The sequence below is a fragment of the Tenrec ecaudatus genome, chromosome 7, assembly GCF_050624435.1.
Source record: "Tenrec ecaudatus isolate mTenEca1 chromosome 7, mTenEca1.hap1, whole genome shotgun sequence".
Taxonomy (NCBI): Eukaryota; Metazoa; Chordata; class Mammalia; order Afrosoricida; family Tenrecidae; genus Tenrec; species Tenrec ecaudatus.
The window spans coordinates 16,953,872-16,968,381 of NC_134536.1; the positions used below are offsets into that span (position 1 = coordinate 16,953,872).

A 14,510-nucleotide genomic window follows, 5' to 3' on the forward strand; every position below is an offset into this window, starting at 1 on the left:
GGACGCTCTTTCCCAGTGTTCCCAGGGGACCTCTGGTGCCTGTCTGTCACTGGACGCACCTTCTTTTCCTTGCTGGCTGGGTGTCAGTCACTCCCACTGGGGTCCTTGTGGGACTTCCATTTGTCTTCTCCAGCGCTAGCTCACGCAGCCCTCCCCACAACCCCCCCCCTCCTGGCACCCAAGCCTCCTCTTCCTCCTCTTCCTCCAGTCCGACCCCCAACTTACCTGGTGGGCAGGCAGTGTCATCCCCTCTCACTCTTTGCTCTGGACCCATGGCTCTCACTTTCCGAGGCTCCCCCACCTCCCATGGCCACTCATTCCCGCCCACCCAGCTGCCCGCCTCAAGTCTTCACATAGTGCCTCCCAAGGCTCCCCTCCTGCGGGCCCCCAACCTCTCCCAGCCACCCCCCTCCACCCCAACCCTTCCCCAGCCCAGGGTTGTCTGCCCCTACGCTGGCTAGGTCTGTCTCATCACTTCTGTTGATACACATTTACAGTTCGCTCAATTAGCTGTCCTAATGGCGAGCCAGGTGGCATGAATAATTTACAAGTCGTCTGTCTGTCTGTGCTCGCATTTGCAGTTGGGAGTGTCAAGGATGCTGGGAACTCAGATCGCCCACGTAGTCACGCAGTCCCGGCTTCGAGTGTCTTAGGAGGAGCAAGGGCATTAGCTGTTGCCCAGTCGTCCCCCCAACAACCCTCCTTAAATTCCTCTGGCTCCAAGCCCGAGCCGCTCCCTTCTGTGGCTGCTTGTGATCCAGCAATCGGGGAGTTTTTCAGGGTCCCTCCTGGCTCCCCACCTCATTTCCAGGCCCCGAGGGACCTGGCCTGCAAGGGAACTTATCAGGGCCCCTTGCAAGCAGGCGGGGGCAAGAGAAGCCTCCTCCTTGTAAGACCGTACACATGACTCTTCCCTCCCTGCTCTGAAGCGTGCACGCGGGCATGCGTGCACACACACACACACACACACACACACACACACACACTGTGTTTTCACCATCCTCTTAGAACCATTCAACTAGGAAAGCACGAGCCGGCTTTCAGCTGTTCATGTAACACAGCTACATGAGTCCTCCCACAGTTGGTCCTTCAAGTAAACACAGATGCCCACACGGGTGGGCGAACAGACGACGCGCATGGTGGTGGTGTCCTGGGCAGCGGGGGAGGCCCTGACCTCACCCCTAGAAATATTTAAGTTGAGCTGATTTGTTACATAAACACGCCGACCTCAAACTTGGCCTCGGCAATTACACTGCTCTCAGACTGAGGGGGCGAGGAGCTGGGCCCGCCTGCCTTTTGTCTCATTTCCATCACTGGAGGGGGTGGGGTGGAGAATAAGAGTCAATGACATCTTGGAAAATGTGTCTTTTAAAAGCACTTCAGGATCTGGAAGCAAATATAAATCTAGGGGGCTGGAGAGCGGGGAGCTGTGTGGGCAGGGGCTGTGGGCCTGCCTCGCTCTTTCTCGGGCTGAGTCCTGACTTTGGGGTAGGAGGGTCCTGGTGGGGTCTGGGTGGGGAGGTCGATGCTGTGGCATCTTCCCAGCATGTTGAACCAGGGCTGCCTGGTGGACAACCTCATTTTTTCCCGTCCCCACCCCACCCTTCCTCCCTCTTGAACCCTTGATAATTTGTAAATTATTACTTTTTCATGTCTTACACTTACACCGATGTCTCCCCTTACCCACTTTCCTGTTGTCTGTCCTCCAGGGAGGGATATAGGTAGATCCTTGTGATCGGTTCCCCCTTTCTCCCATCACCTTGCCCTTCCCCTCCTGGTATCGTTACTCTCATTATTGGTCCTGAGGGGTTGATCTGTCCTGGATTCCCTGTGCTTCCAGCTCTGCTCTGTCCCTGTGCACCTGCCCTGGTCTAGCCGGATTTGTCGGGTGGAATTGGGGCCATTGAGACTAACGCTGTATGGGAGGAGAAAGGTCCAGCTGTCGGTTTCTGTGGGCTGACCTTGTGGTGAGCAGCCCAGCGTGTAACCACAGCCCGGCCAGGGCCCCTCAAGAGGACAAAGACGAGCCCTCTGCATGAGGGAGGCCACGCACAGTGGTGGCCAGGAGCCACAAAAACCCAGCCCCTTAAATAGGACACAGAGAACCAAAGAACCTGCCCCAGAGCCCTAAGCGACAGCAGATCATCCCCTCTCGGTTGTGGGCAGGACTACAGAAGCAGCCCGGTGGGTGGTGCAGTGTTAAGCAGTCCGCTGCCCCCTGAAACCCCTCCAGTTTGAACGCACCGGCCGCTCCTAGGTCAATCTCCAGGTACCAGCTCCCACAAAGATTAGCGGCTAGCAGGCCCTCGACTCTGTAGCACGGGGGAGCTCTGTGTCTGAATCAACGGACTTAGCAATAGTATTCTAGGCAAGGAGCCTAGTGGCACCGCTTACGCGCCTGTGAACGGAAAGGTTGGCAGTTCAAACCCACCCGGCGTCTCTCTGGGAGAGAGACCTAGTGACTCGCTCCTGTGAAGGTGACAGGGAAGGAATCCTGAGGCACAATGGTTACGCTTGACTGGGGACGGAAAGGTGGCTGGGTCTAGCTAACAGCCACCTCAAGGAGAAAGACGTGGCAGACAGTCCCCGTAAAGACGACAGCTTTGGAAACCCTGTGGGGCAGCGCTATTCGGTCCTCCTGTAGGATCTCCGTGGGGCGGAATCCACTGGATGGAAGCAGGTCGATCATGGAAACAACAGAAACAAGGAAACGATCTGCCATCGCGTCCATTCTGACTCCCAGTAACCCTATAGGACAGGGTAGACCTGCCTCTGTGGGTTTCTGAGATGGTAACTTTTAAAAAATTTAAATCATTTTATTGGGGGCTCATACGGCTTTCATCACAATCCATCCACCAATCCATCCATTGTGTCAAGCACATTTGGACATTTGTTGCCATCATCATTCTCAAAACATTTTCTTTCTACTTGAGCCCTTGGTATCAGCTCCACATTTTTCCCTCCCTCCCTCCCTCCCTCCCTCCCTCATGAACTTTTGATAATTTATAAATTGTTATTATTTTTTCATGTCTTACACTGACCGATGTCTCCCTTCACCCACTTTTCTGTTGTCCGTCCCCCTGGGAGGGGGTGATATGTAGATCATTGTGATCAGTTCCACCTCTCTCCGCGCCCCTTACTTTTGCCTCCTGGTATCACTACTCTTATTATTGGTCCTGAGGAATTTTGTGTCCTGGATTCCCTGTGTTTTGAGCTCTTATCTGTACCAGTGTACATGCTCTGGTCTAGCCGGATTTGGAAGATAGAATTGGGATCATGATAGTGGGGGGTGGTGGGGGAGGGAGCATTAAAGAACTAGAGGAAAGTTGTGTGTTTCATCGGTGCTATACTGCACCCTGACTGGCTCGTCTCTTCCCTGTGACCCTTCTGTAAGGGGATGTCCAATTGTCTACAGATGGGCTTTGGGTCTCCACTCCACACTCCCCTCATTCACACTGATGTGAGTTTTTGTTCTGGGTCTTTGGGATGGTAACCATTTATGGGAGTAGAAAGCCTTGTTTTTTTTCCACGAAGAGGCTGCCAGTCTCGAACTGCTGACCTTGTGGTTAACAGCCCGACACACCCCTATTACGCCAGTAAATATTACAGCCCAGAGAACCCTGTGAGGCAGTCACTGGGGCTACTGTGAGCTGAACTACTTACTCCAAGACACTGATATAAGCAAGCATGGTCCTCAGGTGGCTTAACCTAAAGGCCGGCTGTTGGAACCGCCTAGAGGGGCTTCAGAAGAAAAGTCTGGCGATCTGCTTCTGAGAACAACGCAGCTAAGCAAACCCGGTGGGGAGCCGTCAGTCCACTCCGCCCCTGCACAGAACCACCATGCGCTGGCATATGCTCAAGTGCAGCGGCGGTGGGGGCTCTGTTTGTTCATTTGCTTTGCATTTGGTGCTCTGGTAAGCGCTGCACTGGGCACACAGGTAACCCCACGATGGAGGGGTGATTTAGTGACTCTCTTAACGCTGCCAATCCCGAGGATCAACCCCAGAGTAAGTGGAGATGGGGGTTGGCATTTCGAACAAGTGTCTCTGGTCATTGTAACGCAGAGGGTCCTTCAGCGGCTTTTGGATATCATCATTCTCAAACCCACATCCCAGGGGGTCTGTGATGAACTTCCCAGAAGACGACATGGTCAACCAGCCTACAGAGGTTTGCCCTGGACATGACTGACCGCCCCTGTGGTACGTGAGACCACCCTCCTCCCACCCCCCATGCCTCTGGCTCAGGAAAGCAATGCCAGGTTAGGTGAACATAGTGTAGACGGGGTGGGGGTGGGGAGTGATCCCCACCCCAGAGCTTCAGCAGCACAAAGGAATGAGGGTAGGTGACCACAGCAGCGGGTAAGGCAGAGGTCACAGGTGGGGGACACAGTGAGGAATTTCATTCTTCTGTGCCCCTCAATTTTGAGCGTGTAACTGCAGGGTTGTACTCCATTTTTGTGATGATTTCTCCACCCTTTTTGGTTCATGATCTCCCCTTCCTGTATACCATCTTAGGGATATACCATCTTAGGGATATACCATCTTAGGGAGCACTTCAGAACTCACGACTCACTCACCCATTCAACAGTAGCAATCCTGCAGCACAGGGTAACCCCGTGGGTTTCCAAGATGGTAACTCTTTACAGGAGTAGAAAGCTTCATCTTTCTCTGTCAGTGCCTGGTGGTTTCGAACTGCTGACCTTGAGGTTAGCAGCCCAACTCGTAACTCACTAGGGCTCCCTTAAGAAGGCCCAACAATGACTCGGCATGGTTTCTTTCTTTTTCTCTAAATCATTTTATTGGGAGCTCTTACAGATGTTGTAACAACTCGTAATTCAATTAGATCACGCATGATTATGAAATTGCTGCCACTCCGTTTCAGAACGTTTTTATTCTTCTTGAACTCCTTGATATCAGCTCCCCTTTACTCCCTCCATCCTCCACCCCACCCCCAGGACCCCTTACTGTTATGTTATGAACTATTATTAATAAGCATTGTCTTTTTTGGGGCAGCAATTGTGCAATTTTTAAACATTTTATTAGGGGCTCATACAGCTCTTATCACAATCCATACCTACATCAATTGTGTCAAGCACATCTGTACATTCATTGCCCTCATCATTCTCAAAGCATTTGCTCTCCACTTAAGCCCTTGGCATCAGCTCCTCTTTTTTTCCCTTTCCTCCCCTCTCCCCTCTCCCTCATGAGCCCTTGATAATTTATAAATTATTATTATTTTTAAACATTTTATTAGGGGCTCATGCAACTCTTATCACAATCCATACATATACATACATCAATATAAATTATTATTTTGTCATATCTTTCCCTGTTCAATGTCTCCCTTCACCCCCTTTTCTGTTGTCCATCCCCCCATGGAGGAGGTCACATGTAGATCCTTGTAATCGGATCCCTCTTTCCAACCCACTCTCCCTCTACCCTCCCAGTATTGCCACTCGCACCCCTGGTCTTAAAGGTATCATCTGCCCTGGATTCCCTGTGCCTCCAGCTCTCATCTGCACCACTGTACATCCTCTGGTCTAGCCAGACTTGCAAGGTAGAATTCGGATCATGATAGTGTGTGTGTGTGTGTGTGGGGGGGAGGAAGCATCCAGGATCTGGGGCAACGCTGTATTCTTCATCGGTGCTACATCGCACCCTGACTCATCTCCTCCCCTAGACCCCTCTGCAAAGGGATCTCCAGTGGCCGGCAAATGGGCCTTGGGTCTCCACTCTGCACTTCCCCCTTCATTCACTATGGTAAGATTTTTTTTTGTTCTGATGATGCCTTATCCCTGATCCCTTTGGCACCTCGTGATCGCACAGGCCGGTGTGCTTCTTCCATGTGGGCTTTGTTGCTTCTGAGCTAGATGGCCGCTTGTTCACCTTCAAGCCTTTAAGACCCCAGACATTATCTTGACATATAGGCTTGAAGGTGAACAAGCGGCCATCTAGCTCAGAAGCAACAAAGCCCACATGGAAGAAGCACACCGGCCAGTGCGATCACGAGGTGCCAAGGGACCAGGTATAAGGCATCATGCGAAAAAAAAAAAACAACGATATAAGTGTGTGTATGTATGTGTATATATGTGTATATGTATATGTATATATATATATACCATATTAAATGAAGGGGGAAGTGCAGAGTGGAGACCCAAGGCCCAAGTGTCGGCCAATGGAGATCCCCTCATAGAGGCGTTTAGGACAGGAGATGGGTTAATTAGGGTGCGAGGTAGTACCGATGAAGAACACAGCTTTCCCCCAGATCCTGGATGCTTCCTCCCCCCAACTACCATGATCCGAATTCTACCTTGCAGGCCTGGATAGGACAGAGGCTGTACACTGGTACATATGAGGGCTGGAGGTACAGGGAATCCAGGGTGGATGATACCTTCAGGACCAAGGGTGTGAGGGACGATGCTGGGAGAGTGGAGGGTGAGTGGATTGGAAAGGGGGAACTGATTACAAGAATCCACATGTGACCTCTTCCCTGGGAGAGGGACAGCAGAGAAGGGGGGAAGGGAGACTCCGGATAGGGCAAGATATGACAAAATAACGAGGTATAAATTACCAAGGGCACATGAGGGAGGGGGGAAAGGGGAGGGAGGGGGAAAAAAAAAAGAGGACCTGATGCAAGGGGCTTAAGTGGAGAGCAAATGCCTTGAGAATGATTGGGGCAGGGAATGTATGGATGTGCTTTATACAATTGATGTATGTATATGTATGGATGGTGATAAGAGTTGTATGAGTCCCTAATAAAATGTAAAAAAAGAAAAGAGGAGAAAAAAATGATTAGGGCAAAGACTGTACAGATGTGCTTTATACAAATGATGTATGTATATGTATGAACTGTGATAAGAATTGTATGAGCCCCTAATAAATTGTTAAAATTAAAAAAAAAAAAAGACCCCAGACACTATCTCTTTTGATAGCCGGGCACCATCAGCTTTCTTCGCCACATTTGCTTATGCACCCATTTGTCCTCGGCGATCGTATCATGGAGGTGTGCAGCCAATGATATGATTTTTTGTTCTTTGATGCCTGATAACTGATCCCTTTGGAACCTCATGATCACACAGGCTGGTGTGTTTTTCTATGTGGGCTTTGTTGCTTCTGAGCTAGATGGCCGCTTGTTTATCTTCAAGCCTTTAAGACCCCAGATGCTTTATCTTTTGACAGCTGGGCACCATCAACTTTCTTCACCACATTTGCTTATTCACCCGCTTTGTCTTTAGCAGTTGTGTCGGGAGGGTAAGCATCATAGAATGCCAATTTAGTAGAACAAAGTATTCTTGCATTGAGGGAGTACTTGAGTGGAGGCCCAAGGTCCTTCCGTCATCTTAATACTAAACCTATAAATCTAGGCACATAGATCTATTTCCTCATCCTCATATATATATTTGCTTATGTACACGTCTTTGTTTAGACCTCTATAAATGCCCTTTGCCTCCCAGCTCTTTCCTCTATTTCCCCTGACTTTCCTCCTGTCCCACTATCATGCTCCGTCCCCACCTGGGTTTCAGCAAGACCTCTTCATTACATTACCCTTGATCATGCCCTACCAGGTCTCCCACACCCACTTCACCAATTTGGGTCCCATGTTGTTCCCTTGTCCTTGGGTTTGTTAATACCACTTCCTTACCCCCAACCTCCCACCCTCCATTCCATTTCACCCCGGAACTGTCGATCCCATTGTTTTCCCTCCAGATAGTTCATCCAGCCTATCTTATTTAAACAGACCTGCAGAGATAATAACATGCACAAAAACAAGACAGAGAAAAACCAAGCAACAGTATACAACAAAACAACAACAACAAAGCAATGACAAAGAACACAACAACACATAACAAGAAAGAAAAGCTGGTAGTTAGTTCAAGAATCGTTTGTTGGCCTTTAGGAGTGTTTTCCAGTCCATTCTTTTGAAGCACCATGTCCTGGCCCCAAAGTCCACCTTCCGCATTCCCTGGGGTCCTTGCCGCTCCATTCCCTTGCTGTTCCGCTGCACTCCCCCAGTGCTTTGCCTCGGTGTGGTGGGATCAGGTCGGGCGCAATTCCCACATTGTGTCTCTGGTGCTGTCCCCTGCAGGGCCACGGTCTTTTAAAAAAAATCATTTTACTGGGGGCTCATATAGCTCTTATCACAATCCATCCATCCACTGTGTCAAGCACATTTGTACATTTGTTGCCATCATCAATCTAGTAAGCATGGTTTCTTGTAAATAATCAAACCCAAAATGAAGGTCGAATGCTCTCTGGGCTTAAATTGTGAACGTTGGTTTGCAGAGGGCTGTGGGTGACGGGGGCAGCAAACTCCGTCCGCAGGATCCCCAGGGATTACGTCTCTGGTGAATCCCCTCCGACCAGTCCCGGGATGTGGATAGACCTGCTCTATGGAGAGCATTGCCAATCGATGGTGGCGGATGTCGTTTGGTTAGAATGTCACTGCCTACCATTTGACCTCCCTTTGGACCCATTTAACAGCTGTTTCTGTGTTGAACACTTTTTGCTTTCTCTTAGATTGTGGGTTCTCTCTGTTTGGTCTAGCCATTGTTGTAGAGGCTTCTGTTTGCTTTGCAGGCGTTTGTATGACTGTTTTGTGTTGTATGGTTTCCTGTATGTGAAATCCAGGCCAGGCGGAGCTGTAGAGAAGTAAGTGGACAGGGGCCTGCCAGGGGAGCATGAGCTGACCACAATGCTTGCGAGAAGAAAATGTGTTGAAACGGACTTTGACCATGATGGCACAAGCCTTCTTAATATAACTGCACGATTAAATTGTATGACATGTAGCGTCTATGCCAGTAAAACCATTCGAAGAGAAGAATGTTTCCTTGGAAATTCTCAGACTTGTGGCCAGTCTCCGGGCCTCCCCAGAACATGGAGCAGCTGTTGCCAGCTCCCACAAACACCTGCCGAAGATTCTGACCTTCAAGCCAGGGACACTGGCTATTTAGTTCTGTCCCCTCTACAGGGGCCAGTGGTGGCTGGTCAGAGTAGTGGACACTGGCTTGTTCTTGGGAAATTCCCGGGCAGCAGACATTTCTGTCCACCTCTTGAGGGTTAACAGGTGAGATGGACCAATCGCTCCATCTGAAAACAGGTGTGATGTGATTCTCAGAGTGACCTGGGGTCTGAGGACCCTCATGGGCACCTGTGATGCAGCCACATGGTTGCAGAAGTTGGGTGGAGCCACATTTCACACCACAGGGTGAGGGCCTGTGCCCCGTGCGTGGCAGAGCCAAGCGCTGAGCCGGGGTTATTCCAACCATAACCTGAAGCAGCCACATTAAAAAAAAATTTTGGGGGGGTTTCCATTAAAAACACTGTATTGTGAAATGGGGGAAGGCTTTACAGAGCAGATCATCAGTTTTCCACTCAGCAGTCCGTGCACATGGCTGCAACTCACCCATCCCATTCCTCCAGGGACCAGCGCACGGCTTATCTCCTCTCCTCTCTGTGTCTGGTTCCAGCCTTCTTTCCCAACCCCCCACCTTTGTGCTGGGCACAGTGCTGCCCTTGGCATCGCCAATGGTTGATTATTCTAACACTGGGCTGAGTTCAGATGCAACCCTGAAGAGTGACCGAGTGCCATAGTCTCCGGGGTCCCTACGATGGAAGTATATCATCATGCTTTTCCCAAGAATGTGAGTCTATGTCACACACACAAGCACGCACGCACACACACACACGAGGGCACTTTTAAGAGATTATGGAAAAACCCCACAAATGTTCCGAAACTCCCTCATGTGTATGTGCAGAGATAAATGCATACATGTAGGCAGGGTGTGTGTGTATACATGGATACACACAGGGAGGCAGGGTGCGTGTGTACACAGATACACACATATAGGCAGGGTACATGTGTGTGCAGATACATGCACACATGCAGGCAGGGAGAGAGAAAGAAGGCGAGTGCGTAGCAGTGCTGTGAGGCTAAGCCCTCAATTCCCACCCCCCCCAGAGGCTCCACGGGATTAAAGACCGGCTGGTCTGCTCCCATCAAGATGACAGCCAAGCCAGCCCTCTGTGGGTGGTTCCACACATGTGGGTCACTGAGTCGACTCAAAGGTCCCTAACACAATAACATACACACATTCACTACTGTGGCACCTTTCCAGAAGAGGCTGAGCATTTCCATTTTAAACGAATGAAGTACCTTACTTGATAGGAACAATGCCCATTTCACCCTGACCACGATGGCTCTTATGAGAAAGTGGAAATGCTAAGTTTCCAGAAAGTAGCGGATGCTTCCTGGGGGTCTTGTGCTGCAGATTTGCTCAATGCAAAACAGCATGTGATTTCTTGACCCACTGGCAGTCATACTCCCTGGTCTATACTCCCAGGGCTTGAACAGATACACACTGTGGCGGCTAGATTTTACATCCACTCGCACCTGTGTGAAAGTGCAGGGGTGGCGTCCAGCCCAACTCAGGTCACAGCGTGATGTCTCCTTCGGTGTGTGACCTTTTTATGGGGCACTGGGAACTTCCCTCCTCCTGCTCCTCAAGGTGACCCCAATGGGCTCCAGAGTGGTTCATTTTCAGAAGTTGATCATTGGGCCTGTGTTCCCAGGTGTCTCTGGGTAGACGTGGACCTTCCACTTTTTAGATCTGTAACCAAGTGGATCACTGCACCACAATCGTCTCCACGGGTACGATGAAGGGCCGAGGGAACAAGGCTTGCCTTGACCCGAGCAGGAGATGTGATGCTCCCTTCGTGGAGTCCCGAGCAATGTAGGGCATGTGGGGTGGCAGGACCGACCCCTGCTGGAGGGTGGCAGTTGCTCCAAACACGAACGTGGAGCAGCAACAAGATGCTCCTGTTCACGATGCACTTGCCTGTCTTCTGTGAGCTGGGGAGCTTCCTGGTCAAAGGAGTCCATAGCCCTTTGCCTGGGGGTTTCAAAGACACACACACACACACACACACACACACACACACACACACACACACACATTTCCCCCCTAAATTAAAAAACAAAACAAAAGGAACTTGTCAATGCCAGAGGAAACTCGTGAACACTTGCAACAGTACAAAGCAAGTGCGACAATCCCCTGGCCGTGAGACTTCAACGTAACAGAGACCAGACTTACTGCGAACCTGTAGGACCTTGAAATAGATGTGCACGTGGGAAATGCTAGTTAATTGTATATGTGCAGAGGTGTACTTTCCAAGGAGGCACGGGGGGGAGGGGGGAGTTAGGAGGTGGGAGGGGTCCTGGAAAAGCAGCCCTTGGAGAGAAGGCGTCGTCTTAGGAACAGATGAGGTGGTGCCCAAGGACGCATTGTGGGCAGAGCATGAAGGAGCCGGGTCACTGAGGGGAAGGGCAAGTTCGAGCAGGAAAGATCCGATCAAGGGCTCCAGCAGGATGTGCTTGGGGGACATTGGAGATATTTATAGCGGCAGCTTTACTTACACTGTCCGGAGGACATAAAGCTTGCTTGTTCCCGAATCCCTGTTTTAAGTTTTACATCATTTTACATTAGGGTAGGAAAAAGTAGCCACAAAGCCGGGTCAGGAACTCCTGGGGTGGGATGCGGGAAGGAGGTGCAAGGCATTTCTTTCCTATGAATTACGGGTTGAACAAAAGGGAAACCGTCCGCCTAACACCTGACCTTTAAGTCACTTTCCCTTGCCCTACCCCCTGGGCTTTGGAGAAGAACGGGCATTGAGATTTGGTCTTGCTGCAAGAAACTAGAACAAACCCATTTGTTCTGAAGTGAGTGGCGAGAATGCTACCAAACCAAACCAAGCCAAGCCAAGCCCAACCTCACCCCACCCCACCGCCAGGGAGCGGATTCTAACTCACAGCGACCCTATCGGACAGGGCAAAACTGCCTCTTCTTGCTCCTGATGAATGTCATGAATGTTGAGAATAGTTCTGCCTGTTAAATGCACTTTTTGTCCCAAGGTATCTCACAATTTCTTAAAGACCTTGACCTTCGAGTCCCGCCCTCCCCCCCCCAACGCGGTCCCCACCCCCAGGATCTCTGTGTCATGCTCCCACTGTCTCCACAGCTTCTCAGCAAAATGGTGTGCGGTCGGAACTGCACCTGCCTCACGCACACAGCTACCTGCACAGCACCAGGAGATTCAGCTGGCACGGAAAAAAGCACGATCCGTTTTCCAGAGACACGTTTATTTTTGGTTCAAAGGGAAAAAAAACTTATATAAAACCTCATCGTGGAAAACAATACCCTTCAGTTCACACGCTTGGACCCTTCACCCCCCTCGAAACAAACACTGTAAAGAGTAAGCAGCAGGAAGTCATGTAAACTTGGTGGGACAAGGAGGAAACAAGGCGCTCCTTTCAAGGTCAACATATGTCCTTTGGCTGAACACTCCGCGCTGTTACACAGAGCTCATCCTGAACGAGGGGTGCAGCCTGGGCCCATGTCTCCCCTTCTCCAGTACCGCATGCCAGGCACTGCTGAGATCCCCATCTTCTGCGGTGTAAGGCAAGGAGTCGGGATTTTCAGGATCCTGAAAAAGAGAGAGCAATCTCTCAGTGGCTGAAGAATCATGTGCGTCTCTGGGGCCAAGCTAGACTGCAGCTCTACAAGGTGGAACCCCAAGGAAATTCAAGAGGAAAGTGGTTCTTTCGACAAGACGGTGATCAATGGAATCTCGTTACTTAAGGACCGTGGAGACCCAGGTGAGGCCCACTGGTGACCAAGAGTTTCCCTGCGTCCCGACCGTGGCCTTCTGAGCATCCTGAGAGAGCCACATGGGCAGAAAGTCCATGACTTCCAAAGCTGGGTCCACGGACTCAACAGGAAGCTGTGGGAGTGCCAACTGCAGGGTTTCCACTTGGGCATCGTGGCGCGCTAAGAGCTTAGTTTCGGTGGATGCTGCATTAGGTTCCAAAAGGGGCAAGGTCTGAAAAGTGCATTTTGTACTCAAGTGGGCTACTACCTCAGGCAGTGCTACTAACCGGGAGGTTGGCAGTTCAAATCTACCCAAAGGCACTTCGGTAGTAAGACCTGGTGATCTGCTTACAGCAGGCCCCCGTCATTGCAGATCCCAGGGCGGGCAGTTCTCCTGGCACGCATGCGGTGCTCCTAAGTCAGATACTGGCTTGGGTTGTTTTTGTTCTTTAAGAGGGGAGTGGCCCTGGGCAAACCTATGATCCTTAAAATGCTTTACTGCTTCCTCTCCAAATTAAGAACCTTTGCGACGGCTGGATCGCACGGTGTTTTAGAAGGAGAAGTGAAAACCCACTGCCCAAAACAGCACACCTAAGGCCCAGCCAGGTACGTTCACCACCGCCGGGGTCCAAACGAGACCTGTCCCTCAGGGTCCTTTAAGTTGGACGTGTGGATGAGCGGAGAACAGCACACGCCGGATCTTCGTTACTCCGACGTTAGGGTGGTGTCAGAAACCCACCGCAGCCCTGGCGGCATAGTGGGTACACGGTGGGCTCGCCTCAAAATCAGCAGTTTGGGAGGACGACAAAGCTTCCTACCCTCATAAAGAGCTACGGTTTCAGCAACTCACAGGGTAGTTGTACCCTGCCCTCTAAGGTCACTATGAATTGGCATCAGCTCGGTGGCAGTGAGACACTTCATCCTGGCTACAGTACAAACGGGTTTATTTTTATTTATTTATTTTTAGCACAAAAGTTTTTCAATGCCAGCGGGGTGCTGAACACTATTTCTTTTTTCTGAAAAGGAAGCAGGCAGTTTGGGAAACTACGCTTCAGGGGAAGAACTGGCTGGAGGCCTTTCACTGATTAAACGGCCCCTTGAGCAGCAAGTTCAGGAGATCGTGGTGAAGGGGGTAAGGCCAGTTGTTTCCAAGGGAGGGCAAATGCAAGTCACATTAAAGGGCAAGTAGGTGTTGCCTATGGGGCTGCTAACAGGAAGGTTGGCAGTTCAAACCCACTAGCCACCCTCAGAAAGGCAAGGTCTCCTGCTCCTGTAAAGATTTACAGCCTCGAAAACCTTATGCAGCGTCCCTCTGACTTGGACCCAACTCCAGGGCGGGGAGTTTGGGTTTGGGGTTAGGAGTCGCCTATAAGTTAGACATCTGTAACCCAGGATCTACCTGCAAAGGGTGTGTGCATGTGTGTGTGTATTTTGTGAAGGGGCTGCTAAAAAATTTGTGGAAAGTTCCCATCATTTTTCAATTCCCCTTTCCTATGAACCTTTTGAAGGGCTTTCATTTGCACTGAAACCAGGAAGAATTGATGTCTTGGGCCAAGAGTTCAAACTCGGCTGCACCCGAGGGAGGGAGCGGTGCGTCCGCAGATTAGGGAGGGAGGGGTGGGGACCAGCCACAGCAAACGCGGTCTAGCACCTGGCCTGAGGTGAGGAACATAATAAACATGGACAAAGGAAGAAGGAGGGAGGTGCGCGTGGTGAGACTCGAATGTGGATGGGATGGGAGGGGTGCACTGGGCTCACTGCACTGGAGGCTACTCTCGGAGCGACACCCGGCGGAAGGCCAGGGGATCTGCCCTGCTCTCTTGTATCTTGTGGGGTGCAGGGTCTGGGGCTCCACATTTTAAGAGCA

At 50.8% G+C, this 14,510-nt stretch overlaps 1 protein-coding gene across 1 annotated transcript in view; it reads right to left on the reverse strand.

Annotated features, from left to right (window-relative positions):
- Positions 1 to 12,118: 12,118 nt before the first annotated feature.
- MTHFD1L (methylenetetrahydrofolate dehydrogenase (NADP+ dependent) 1 like) overlaps positions 12,119 to 14,510 on the reverse strand; it is a 167,094-nt gene continuing 164,702 nt past the window's right edge. Inside the window, exon 28 of the mRNA XM_075554379.1 lies at positions 12,119 to 12,479. The gene's annotated coding sequence lies outside the window, so the exon portion shown is untranslated. The remainder of the gene's footprint in view (positions 12,480 to 14,510) is intronic.